Source organism: Bos grunniens, chromosome 22, assembly GCF_055505025.1.
Source record: "Bos grunniens cultivar Pamir isolate PY7600 chromosome 22, Bosgru_T2T1.0, whole genome shotgun sequence".
Lineage (NCBI taxonomy): Eukaryota > Metazoa > Chordata > Mammalia > Artiodactyla > Bovidae > Bos > Bos grunniens.
This window is the reverse complement of record NC_141186.1, coordinates 58308212-58320980: the sequence shown is the minus strand read 5'-3', so window position 1 is coordinate 58320980 and position 12769 is coordinate 58308212. Positions and strand designations below refer to the sequence as shown.

Here is a 12769-nt window from a genome sequence, read left to right as displayed (position 1 = left end):
CAAAGGAAGCTCTAGAAAGAGGCAAGGCCCCCCGCCCCCCTGCTCCCACCCCGAGGTATCTGTCTGCTTCCAGAGCGTTTCCCTCTTCTCAGATGTCTCCAGCACCTCGAAACACAGTCCCTGAACAGCATCTGGAGGAAAACATCTGTCTAGTGTGCGGAGACCTCTCTGTGGGGGCCTGTCTCCCTCGAGCAGCCCAGGCGGGCCTCCAGGACAAGGGATGTGGCCAGGCTCAGCCCTCCGGGTAAGGCCTCTCTTGGTTAGAGGGCCTGAGGGTCCTCACCATCGCCCTTAATCAGGGATGAGAGTGTTTGTTTTCCGGTGAACCTTTCCTGACCGCGGACAAGACCAGACAGAACTGTATGCCCCAGATTTCTGGCAGCCTGAAACCCTGCACTGCGTGCCCTGCCTGCTCACCTCGCCTCTTCCCGGTGGCCTAGTACTCACCCCTGAAGCCTGAGGTCTGGCCGCCAGCTTCTAGGAGAGCCCTGCTTGTGGCATAAAGTGTTGGCAAAACTCCGTGCCTCTGCTTTTCCCGTCCTTCCAGTCTCCCTGGTCCCTCCCCTCAGATCTCATCTCCACAGCCCTTAACCTGGGTGGTTGGCATCTCGTTAGACCCAGCAAGGACAAGCATCTCGGGCAGGGGAACCGCATGTGCGGTAGCCCAGAGGCATGACCACAGTGAGGGCTCCTCAGAACAGAACACGTGTGCTCTGTGGCTGAAGCCCAAGCTAGGACTTCACGCCTCCCGACTGCTGAATACTCGATCATGTGTCCCCAAAGAGCAAGGACCTTGCTCAACATAAGTACGTCGCCATTAATACGAGAGAAAATTAAAACGATCTACTAATTCTCCATCCAGACTCAAGTTGCCCCCGGGTATTCCACGTGGCTGGGTCTTCCCTCTGTCCTCTTTTCTTTCCCAGAACCAGGATCCTCTTATTGATTTTATTTTATTTGGGCTGCACTGTGCAGCCTGTGGGATCTGTTTCCCGACGAGGGATTGAACCCACGCCCCCTGCACTGGAAGCACAGAGGCTCAACCACTCGGCCGCCGGGGAAGTTCCTGGAACCCAGGTCTAGAGAAGGGGTATGTGTCGCACGTGACGACCAGGTCAGTCTCTTTAAGCTAGAACAGTCTCCCAACTGTTTTCCCCGACACATGACTTTGTGAGAAGTTTATTTATCAGATTCACTTATGAGACTGAGGTCTGTTGCACATTACTGCTGCTGTCAAGTCAAGTGGACCTTAGGAAGCATCACTATGAACAAAGCTAGTGGAGGTGATGGAATTCCAGTTGAGCTATTTCAAATCCTAAAGGATGATGCTGTTAAAGTGCTGCATTCAATATGCCTGCAAATATGGAAAACTCAGCAGTGGCCACAGGACTGGAAAAGGTCAGTTTTCATTCTAATCCCAAAGAAGGGCAATGCCAAAGAATGTTCAAACTACCTCACAATTGCACTCATCTCACACGCTAGCAAAGTAACACTCAAAATTCTCCATGCGAGGCTTCAACAGTATGTGAACTGTGAACTTCCAGAGGTTCGAGCTGGATTTAGAAAAGCCAGAGGAACCAGAGATCAAATTACCAACGTCCGCTGGTGGGGAGGAGACAGAAGGGCAGGGGTGACCAGCTCCCCAAGGCCCAGAGCACAAGGACCTGGGTTTCATCCTGGAGCAATGGGGAGCCCCAGAATTTGAGCAGGGGACGCACCACGTCAGAAATGCGTCCCAGAAAGCTCCCGACGGATTGGACAGGTGAAACCTTGGAAGCTGGGAGATTGGGGTGGTGGTGGGGGGACTGGACTGAGAGCCCAGCACAAGCAAGTCCCAGAGAAAGGGGCCACACAAGCACTCCCCAACAAGGAAGGGAGGGCCGGGTGATGAACTGGTGGGGAGCCTGACGCGTGGACACCAGGGCCCCCATTTTCCAGGAAGGGAGACTGAGGCGTAGAAGGAAGTGACTCAGTCACGCTCACTTGTCTAGGGAGTGATGGAGCCAGGTTCAGCAGCGTCTCTCTCCCCTGCAGCCTCCTTCGCCAAGGTCACCAGCTCGGTCTTGTGACCTGTGAGATGATTCACTCGCCCTGGCCAGGCCCCGGTGACCTCGGTGGCCTCGGCCCGCAGCGACTTGAAGCAGGGTTTCAGTTCCCGGCCAGAGACTGAGCCCAGGCAGTGGCAGGGGGCGCGTCGAATCCTGGCCACCAGACCCCCGGGGACCAGCGGCCAGTGATGAGGCCCAGCTTGTCGCCTGTGTGGAAGTGAATCTCCACACAGAGGCGGACAGCGGGGAAGCGAGCCCAGTGTTTGTCAGGAGGAAGACGTGTGCGTGTGCATAGTCACATGGGCAGGTCAGAGAGAGTCACGCCCTCGTGGTGGCTTGGCTCGCCTTTCTGGGGCACTTCTTCCGGGTTTCCTGTGGGCAGTCCCCTTACTTCACCTGGTTCTGAGTCCGTGTTCGGTCCGTCTCGGTGTCTTCCTGTGTGCTTCTCTCTGAGCCAAGATGGATTCTAGCGAGAAGGCCGGTGGGTACGTTGACATCACTTACTGTGAGGCAATACCCCCGCTCTTTTGACCTCCAAGGAGCCTTTCTGTGCGTGCGTAGTTAGGAGGATGTCCTTGACCTTGGGAATGAGGAATATGTGGTATTTTCTCTCTCATCTGGGCAGGGCTCAGCTCCTTTCTCGCTCCTGCTGGTTTGGCTGCCCAGCCTGGGACCCATCTATCTTCCGCCTCACGAGTGAACTCCTGTTCATCCCTTGACGCCCAGCTGAAAGCTGGGTGATGCCTCTCAGTCCCCTCCTCCTCAGGGAGGCCCTCTCAGTCTCTGTTTTCTCCAAATTCCAGGGAGATTGCTTGTTAGTCTGCCCCACTGCCTGGGACGGCCTTGGGGGCAGAGGGCCTGTCTCATCTCTGTCTCCCTGGCACCCAGACCAAGGCCAGGTTTACAGTAGATGCTCTAAAGTGTTGATGAGACAGAGAGAGAGTGAATGAATAAATGATAAGTGAATGAAAGGATGAAGGAAGTTCTTGTTTTATTTTTATTGCAGTATAGTGGCTCCTCGGGGTTGCGTTAGTCTCTGCTGTACAGCAGAGTGAATATACATGGACTCTTTCTTTAAATTTTTTCCCATAAAGGTCATTACAGAATAATGAGAAGCGTGCCTTATGCTGTTTGGTAGATTAGATTCTTTATGTAGAATCTAAAAATATGGAACAACTGAACTTATTTACAAAATAGAAATGGAGTTACAAGTATCAAAAGCAAACACGACTGCTCGGGGGGAGAAGCAAGGGGCTGGGGGGCAAGGGATAAATGAGAGACTGGTACTGATATAGACACACACTGCATGTGAAATGGATAGCTAATCAAAGCCAGGCTTTGACGTCAGACAGGCCCGGTGCAGAGTCTGGCTGGCCTGTGGCCCTGGGGCTGCAAAGCCCCAGAGCTCGGCCTCCTCCTCTGTGGAGCCGCCTCTGTGCGCAGCCACCCTGATGGCGGACAGCTCAGGGAGCTCTCCGTGCTTCACGGAGCGGGCCGGCCTGGGCTCAGCCCTTGCCTCTGCCACTTACCGTGCGTTGGTTTGCACAAGGTGCTTGCTTGACTGCTCCGCACCTCGGTTTTCCCATCTGCAAAATGGAGCCTAAGGACGCTCACCTCATAAGGTAGTTTGGAGGAGCAAATGAGGCAAGGTATGCAAGGTGTTCACAACAGAATGTGGCGAGCGGAGAGCGCCAGACACGGCTTGTTTCGTCAAGGCACGTGGTGTGTGCATCACCCTGGCCAGGGCGGGGGCTGCTCTCCCAGCCCCTTCCTCCATCCTGCGACCCAGAAGGGGTGCTGCAGGCGCGGCAGGGCAGAGGGGGCTCTGACAAGCTGCCAGAGCCGCAGCCCTGCTCTGGGAAACATCCAACACGGCAGGACCCGCTGATTCCAGACAGAAAGCCCACGTAGCCCTCGAATTCACCGCCCACGTCAGCGACACTGGCCTTCACTTCCGAATCCTCGAGGAGGAAGGCATCAAGCATGTCTGGCTGTGATGGGACTTCAGCGTAACAGTTCCAGCCTCCGAGCTCGGTTCCAGAAGTCCCTTTTTGACGTGCTCCTTTGAAATCAGGAGTCAGAGTGTCCCCTTCCACTCAGCAAGGTCGATGTTGCTGTGAGCAGGATGAATTTAGGTGCCTTTTTTTTTTTCTTTTGAGCTCTAAGTTCCAAGCTATGGACCCAAATCATATGCTTTAATCCCTTCAGGCCCATGACAAGAGTGTCCCTCCCAAATCATATGCTTTAATCCCTTCAGGCCCATGACAAGAGTGTCCCTCCCAATAGAAGGAGGAGACAAGGCTCAGAGAGGTTGCCAAACGTGCCCAGGGTCACCCAGCACACAAGCAGAGTCTGGAGTTGAGCCCGCACACATGTGATCCCAAAGGCAACGCTCTTCACGGCTGTTCTCAGCGCCAGCCACGCGTCGGGATCAAATGAGGAACTTTGATGGTGCTGGCTCTGGCCTGCGGCCTGGGTGTCAGTTGTTGCCGCTGGGTTTTCTGATTTTTGTTGGCTGTGCAGGGTCTTGGTGGTAACACGCGGGATCCTCAGTCTTAGTTGCTGCATGTGGGGTCTAGTTCTCTGACCAGGGGTGGAACCAGGGTACCCCTGCCTTGGGAACACGGAGTCTTAGCCACCGGGCCGGCAGGGATGTCCCCAGGCGTTAGTTTTTATAAGGCTCCCCGGTAGATCAGCCAGGCAGCCAGGTTGGCAGGACAGATCTGGAGGATGGACACATGTGCCCAGGAGAGACAGAGCCTATGAGATGGTAACCCGTAGCCCCTGAAGCCCCCCAGGGACAAGGTCATTGTTCAAGCCCAGACCCTAGGCTGAGGACTTCCAGAAAGCTGCACCTCCATCCGGAGGCAGCACGGAGGCAGCAGGGGCTGGGGCAGAGCCTCTTCCAGGAGCTGCTCCTGGGCCGGAGGCCTGGCCGCGACCCCCAGACCTGGCTTGGGCCCCTCACCCCGTCATAGGTCAGCACAGGCCTGACTCTCCAATCTTTTATTCCTGTGTGAGCAGTGGGAGGATTTCTTCAGACAAAATCTGGGGAATTTGGCTTGAGTGGACTTTGACTCAGCCCATTCCTTCTGACATTCCAATGAGATGTCTCTGACCCCGCAGCCTCCCGCCCAAAGCTCCTCAGAAATCCGCAAATGCCAGACCTGGTGGCTCATCCCCAAGGCGGGCGGATTCCACAGCCTCCAGGAAGGTGCCGACGTCCAGTCCTGCTTCTGCGGTTTCCCAACTGAGAGGCCTTGGGATGGTGGCTTACCTTACCTGAGAGTCTCAGTTTCCTCATCTGTAAAATGGGCATCTACCTCATATTCATAGACAATTACAAGAGAGGATGCCACACTCTTCGCCAGTGTCTGGCGTGCAGGAGGCCCTTGGTAAGGACCGCTGTTGTTCCTGTCAGCCTGATGGTGGTGGGGGAGCCTGGGCTGCAGGCCTCTGGGATTCACACCCCACGTGGCCTGCCACTCTGACCCCGTCATGGCCCTGCTGCCGAAGACTGACCCCAGGCAGCCATCCTATAGGTCAGAGGCTGTTCCCTTCCCCCCAGCCGTCACACCAGCTGCAGTAATACAGTGAGCCTGGCCGAGAGACCCAGTGGTACCACCGCCCACAAAGCTCTCCCTCCATCCCCACTGCCACCACCCTAGTCCAGGCCCCCAGCAGGTCTCATTCTTCCCACCCGCCTGCAGGCTCAGCCCCTTGAGTGCACTGCCCACCCGGCTGAAGTTGCACAGCACTGCCATCATGTGTTACGCTTCTCCCCAGCTGCCCAGGCCCTCCCGCTCAGCCAGCCTCCAGAGTCCTCTTGGGCCCTGGCCACAGGCGCTCCATCCCCTCCAGCCTCCGTGGCGTGCCCTGCCCCCCACCCTGCACCTCTTGGCACTGCCCAGGTGCGCCAAGCTCTCTCCTGCCTCTGAGCCTCTGCACATGCTGCTCCCCTTGTCTGCTGGGTACCCTTTCCCCGTCCCGCCTACTGGTCAACTCCAGGTCATCCTTCGGCTCAACTGGCAGAGCCTTTGAGCTTCCCCACATGGGTCTCCACAGATTACCTGGGCTTCCTGACAGCTCTGCAGCTGGGTTCCAAGAGCAAGTGTCCCAGAAGAACCAGGGGGATGGTGCCTTGCTGCTATGACCTGCCCTGGAAGCTGCTCAGCATTGTTCTATCTTCGCCAAAGACTCAAGGGAAGAGAACACGGGGACTTTACCCCTCAAAGAGAGGAGTGTCAGGGTGATGTCATACGACGAGCCCGTGCAAGGGAAGGTGTTGTAGTTATTCTTGGAAAAACCAAGGGCAAAAAGAGGGCAAAGGAAAGTGACAGAGGTCAGCGGCTAACTGGGGCCACCCGTGTGGGGTCAGGAGTCCACAACCTCACTGACTTACAGCTGGTATTTCAGTTGGCAGTGCGGCTCTGACTCGGTCAGGAAAGCTTAGCGGTGTGAGTCTGCTCAGCAAAGCGCCTAAGGAGCCGGGGGAAGCTTTCTGTCCACACTGGAGATATCCCCAGTTCAAAGCTCTGGGTATTAGTGACCTCGAAAATCTCCCTGCAGGGCTGGAACAGGAGGAGGGGCCACAGGTGATTTCAAGAGGCTTGGGCAGGGAAGAGGGGGTAATGGTCCCAGTACTCCTGGCCCACTGGGGATCGCGTCCTCTGAGGGTCGTCAGGAGAAAAGGCTCCGCCTGGTACCCAAGGCCTGGAGTGTTCTGGGGGGGAGGTCTCATTGGTCCAGCCATGCACACCCTCCTTGCAGAGGCAACAGAAGGAAATTGTGGGGCGGGGCGGAGGGTGCTGGCGTGAGCAAAGCCAACATCAGATTTCCTCTTTTTCTTCACCCTGGGTTCTCGTTCCTCTTTCCTTTTGCCAGGTGGGCCCGGACAAATCAGGTGTCCAGAACATGAGGACTCTCAGGCCCCACGGTGTGGCCGCTGACGCGCTGTTCCGGCCATCGCAGCCGTTGCTCCGTCACCCTTGAGCCGCGTCGCATGGATCTCCGGGCCTTCAGCGCTGACACCTGCTGCGTCTTGGCGGCCATCGCAGGCGAAGACTTGTGACGCGGAGCGCAGACAAAAGGGCTTCATGAAGACAGTCTGGCGGGCTGGACGGCTGGCCCTGCTGCCTGACAGTAACGGAGCTCCATCCCTAGAGGAGAGCAAGCGTGAGCAAACCTTTCGCTGAGCATTTACTGAGCACCTCCTGTGTACCAGGGCCCAGGAAGCACCGTGGACACGCTCATGCTCGGGACATATGTGGGCCCTACCCTTGAGGGCTCACTATCTGGACTGTTCCAGAAACAGCAGGTGAGGTCTAAGCAGAGGAAGAGGAAGGAGAACTGGCCAGATGGGAGGGGGGAAGGGTTGCTTTCCTGACAGAGGGAACAGCGTACAGAGGGCTCAGGGGCCAGAGAGAGAAGGGACTTCAGGAGTATAGAGTCTGAGCACAGAGGGGAGGCTGGAGGGGGGTGGATAGTAAGCTGTTGTTCAGTCACTCAGTCGTGTCCGACTCTCTGCGACCCCACGGACTGCAGCACGCCAGGCCTCCCTGTCCATCACCAACTCCCGGAGCTTGCTCAGACTCGTGTCCATTGAGCTGCTGATGCCCTCTGACCATCTCATCTTCTGTTGTCCCCTTCTTCTCCCGCCTTCAATCTTTCTGAGCATCAGGGTCTTTTCCAATGAGTTGGCTCTTTGCATCAGGTGGACGAAGTACTGGGGCTTCTTCAGCTTCAGCATCAGTCCTTCCAGTGAATATTCAGGACTGATTTCCTCTAGGATTGACTGGTTGGATCTCTTTGCAGTCCAAGGAATTCTCAAGAGTCTTCTCCAACACCACAGTTCAAAACCTACCAGCCATGATCCCCACTCCTCAAGACTGAATCCTGAATGAGGTTGGAAAGCCATCTGGTTCACCCAGGGATGGAAGCCACTATGCAGGACGTCCACTACATGCCTGGCTCTAGCCAGTTGCTTTTATCTTTATTTATTATAATTTTTAAATTAACCATGTAATTAAATTCCACCTTTCTTGAGATCTAATTGACGTACGCTGGCTGTTTTTCAAACTCTCTGATTTCAGAATTCCCATTTCACAGATGAGGAAACTGAGGCTCTGAGAGGCACAGAGACCAGCCCAGAATTTCCCAGTTAGGAAGCTGAGCCCCAGGGTTCAAACACAGCTGTCACTTATTCCATTACCACCACGCCCCCAGCCCCCTGACCTGACACCCCCCTCCCCACCCTGAGCAGGACTCACCCACCACACCTGGGCCTCCTGGCCGTGCCAGGCTCTACATTCCAGCAGGCTGGTGGAGACAGGTGTGGGCAGAGCACGCCTGCAGGCCTAGAGCCCCGCCTGCCAGCCCCCAGGCCCTCACTGGGCAGTGAGCGTGGAGGGGTGCCTGTGACAACCTCGAGAGCCAGGCGCGGGCTGGGGGCCGGCCCCCGCCCTGCCAAGACGGTGTTGTCAGTCTCTGCTCTCCTCTGACGCACCTACAAGTTCAGGGCCAAGACTTATTAAGGAAAAGGTAGGGCTGTGGATGGCGGACACGGCGCGGTCAGTGCCTGGAGGTGACGCCAGCCTCCGGGAGGGGGGCTGGCTGCTGCCAGCTGAGCACCGTCTCCTCCAACGGGGACTCTTCCACGAGATTAGAGTTGGGGTGTGTCTGTCTGTCCTGGTGTACTGTCGCCTGGGAGGACAGAGAGACTCGATTCCACGGGGGCGGGGCTGCAGAGCTGGACAACCTGGGCTTGGCCACTAACCTCTGCAGGGCCTGGAGGCAGTGACTTTACCTCTCCGGGCCTCTTTGCAGGGAAAGAGGGAGGAGAGTAGCGTTCAGCTCCCAAAGCTTGTGAGTATGCTGGGGAGTACTACAGGAGAAGCGTTCATCCCCGCAGGTACCCAGGATGGTGAGCCATTACTGCTAGTGGTACTGTTGAAAGTGAAAGCGTTAGGCACTCATCAGGTCCGACTCTTTGCGACCCCATGGACTGCAGCCCATGCTGCAGCGGACAGGCTCCTCTGTCCATAGAATTCTCCAGGCAAGAATACTGGAGTGGGTTGTCATGCCCTCCTCCAGGGGATCTTCCCGACCCAGGGTTTGAACCGCGTCTCCTGTGTTTCAGGCAGATTCTTTACCATCTGAATCACCAGGGAAGCCCAGCAATGCTATTAGTACTTCATCATCATCGTCATCATTCAGCCCTGAGTCTTTAAGATCCGCGCGGACCTGAGCAGGCGCCCTGTGATTCTGTGCAGGGACACAGTGACAGCCAACCTCCTTGAGGTGGAACCGGGGGCTGGGGCCTGAAGGGGTGAGGGAGCCGGCTGTGAGCCCGCGTCTGTCCCCACCTTGCTGTGTGACCCTGGCAAGTCCAGCACTCTCTCTGCACCTCCGTCTGCCCCTTGTTCACGGGCAGATGTGCACGAAGTCCCTCCCAGCTCTGCGGCTCTGTGACTAGACTTGTTAAGGGCACCTGCTGGGGGCCCAGCCCAAGGCCAGGTGCTTGGTGGGGATTTGATATCAGATGTGGAGGGGGCTTGGGACCCCTGGGCCTCCCAGTCCCTTGGAGGGGTGCCTGTTTTCTGAGAAGGAGGGATTGGGTCTTGCTGGTTATTTGGTTCCCCCGTGTGCACCCTTCCACCCCCAACAGCCTGAGGTCCATGCTCTTTCCCTGCTCTGCGAAGCTCCAGCCTTTTGGGACCAAGCCAGCCCTTCCTCTTTCACGCTCAGGTCAGCGCCACCTCCTCCAGGAAGTCTTCCTTGATTCAGGACTGAGTTAGTTGCCTTCCTGGGCCAAGGTCCCGGCCTCCTCTCATAAGATGACAGCCCACCCCGACTGGGCAACCTAACCAACAAGCAACCAACTTGTTGGCAAGTAACCAACACCCCTGAGCCTCCGTTTGGTCAACTGTTACGTGGGGATGTTCAGTGCCATCTCAAAGATGAAAACAACCATGGACGCAGAACCAAGCAGGCCCTCGCAGAGGCTCGGCGCAGGGCGGGGCGTCCTGGACGCCTTTGCACTGGCTGTCCTGTCCTTCCAGCAAACCGAAAGTGTCCGGCAGTAGAGGATTTGAGCTCAGGAGCCCTGGGCCCTCAGTCCCGGTTCAGATCCCATCTCTGCCCCTCCGTTGCCCTGCCTTCAGGACCCCCGTCTGCCTGGGGGCTGTTATGAAGGTTGATGTGTGTGCAGTGCCCAGAGCCTGGCCCAGGGCGCGTTACCCCTTGCTGTGGAGACGGTTTAAAAAGGGAGTTGACGCAGAGCGTGCTTGGGGCTTGGCCTGGCGGCTGCAACCCTCACACGCAGCCTGCCTCCCTCCGCAGGGCTGCTGCTGCCTGCCAGCCTCCCTAGTGAGCCCCCGGCTGCATGGAGTTTAATCTCCCGGCTGGTAAACACGCAACCACGTTTCCCAGGCTTTGTCCTGTTACTTCCGGCCGTTCTCAGGCCCTGCGCACTCCTCCCACCCTGAGTCCCAAGCCCCCCCGGTCCCCTCTGTCCCTCACCCACGCCTCAGTTTCCTCATCTGTGAGGGGGGGGGGCGGGCAAGAGACCAGCTGTCACCCCAAAAACGGGCCTCACACTGTGCTGGGCGATGGTGCAAACCCTTGGTGGCGAGCCCCCAGAAGACGCCACTGAGCCCCGCACCCTCCTCTGCTCACTCCCCATCCCCCCACCTGGGACCCTCCCCCAGAACCCCCTCCCGCTCTCTGCTGTCCCTGCACCCCCCGGGTCTGACATCCCACACTGTGGAACCCGGGGATTCACCCGCCATGTGGCAGGTGGACTGGGGCCAGGAAGGCTGGCAGAGGCAGGCCAGACTGGGGGTTAGTCACTCACACGCCTCCGCCTGCCTCGGTTTCTGCATCTGTAAAATGGGAACAGTAGCGCTCGCCCCCTCTTGCCTCTGTCCTCGCGGGGCCCGGCGCCCCCTCGCGCTCCCGAGGCTGTGTTACTGGCATCGCCATCGGTGAGAGATGGGAGGTGGCCCTGCCTTCTGCAGGTGCTTTCTGGCACTGTGTTGCCTCTCGGCAGGGATGGAAATCTACTGCCTCCGTCGCTGCCTGCACGCAGCTACTTGGGCAGGGCGACGGGGTACCTCTCGTGTCTTGTCACCCCTCTCCACCGAGGCCAGAGCGTGGGAGCACGGCTTCCAGCCCCACCTCTGAGCGTCTCCTCACCGCCCCTGCCCTGAGCCTGGTGCCCTGGCCTATGGCTCCCCCCAGACCTGCTCCAGCTGGGGCTCCAGCCCCAGGCCTCCTGGGCCAGCCCGGCCTGTCACCTGCTGAGCTCTCCCTGCTCCTGCCCCAGCGCCTCGGGCTTTCTGGACAGGGCTGGAGGCCGGGAGTGGCCAGGCCTGGTGTGGACCCCATCTCCACCACCCACACACTGCCCAGCCTTGGCCAAGCCGCCCGTCTTCTCATAGCCTCGGGCTCTCCCTGCCAGGAAAAACGGGGTCATGATGGAGATCAAGGAAGCATGATTTACGGAGCGATCCCCAGGCACCCAGCCAGCATTTCGCCTGCATGATCTTGTTTTCCCTTCCTGATGGTGCCGTGACATGGGCAACGCCTAGTGTTCATGGGTGATGGCGTTGCCAAGCGCTGTTCCCAGCGCGTGAATCCATTTAATCCTCGGGACAATGCCGTGCGCGAGGGCCTGGCGTCATCCCAGTCACGCATCAGGGGACTGAGGCAGGGGGGCGGACTGACAGATTCGGGTGGGCGGGCGGGCTCCAAAGCGCACGCCCTGGGCCCACGTGTGTGACATGACCTCTCAGGAGACCCACAGAGGGGCAGTGACTTGTCCACACAGCTGGGACACAGCAGAACCGAGCTCAGGGTTGGGACAGTCCAAACCCTATGCCCATGAAGCCGGCACCTGGCTGAGCCTCTGCAGAGGGATTGACTGGGGGTCCCACTGACTGAGGGGAGGTCACTCCCCAGGAATCTGCAGGCTCCTCGTAAGGGCCCCGAGCCTTCCTGCTTGGGGTGGAAGTGAGCTGTGAGCAAAAGCCACCCCCTTACCCACTGGGGAGCTCCTTAACCATAGAGACTTGGGTTCATTCATCCATCCACTTACCTACCAGCTCATCCTTCCACGCATCCACACACACACCCCATCCACCCCTCCACGCATCCGTCCATCACCCACCCATCCACCTATCCACCTGTCCACGCATCTGTCCATCACCCACCCATCCACCTATCCACCCGTCCACGCATCTGTCCATCACCCACCCATCCACCTATCCACCCGTCCACGCATCTGTCCATCACCCACCCATCCACCTATCCACCCGTCCACGCATCTGTCCATCACCCACCCATCCACCTATCCACCTGTCCACGCATCTGTCCATCACCCATCCACACACTTATCCATCTATTGCCCATCACCCACCCTTCCTTCCACCTGTCCGCCTGTCCACACAGCTAAGCTCCCATCTGCCACCCCTTGCCCGCGCTTCCTTCCGTCTCTCCACCCATTCACACGTCCATCCACCTACTCATCACTGCACCTCTGTGCATCCACCCACCCGTGCTTCCACCTGTTCGTCCACTCTCCCTGCCTTCTTTCCTGCTTTCCTCCCATGGCGCATTCATCTATTCATCCTTCCAGCCAGCCAGTACCTCGTCTGTGCAAGACCCTGTGCTGGGCAGTGCTGAGAACTTGGGTAAATTGTCTACAGTCCCTAATGTGCAGA

The 12769-nt window shown here is 57.9% G+C and overlaps 1 long non-coding RNA gene across 1 annotated transcript; it reads left to right on the top strand.

Moving 5' to 3' along the window:
* Positions 1-2405: 2405 nt before the first annotated feature.
* LOC147348731 (uncharacterized) lies at positions 2406-8095 on the top strand. The gene is made up of 3 exons (XR_015151958.1): positions 2406-2533; positions 6933-7365; positions 7863-8095. It is a non-coding gene; the product is annotated as an uncharacterized LOC147348731 (long non-coding RNA).
* The last annotated feature ends 4674 nt before the right edge of the window (positions 8096-12769 follow it).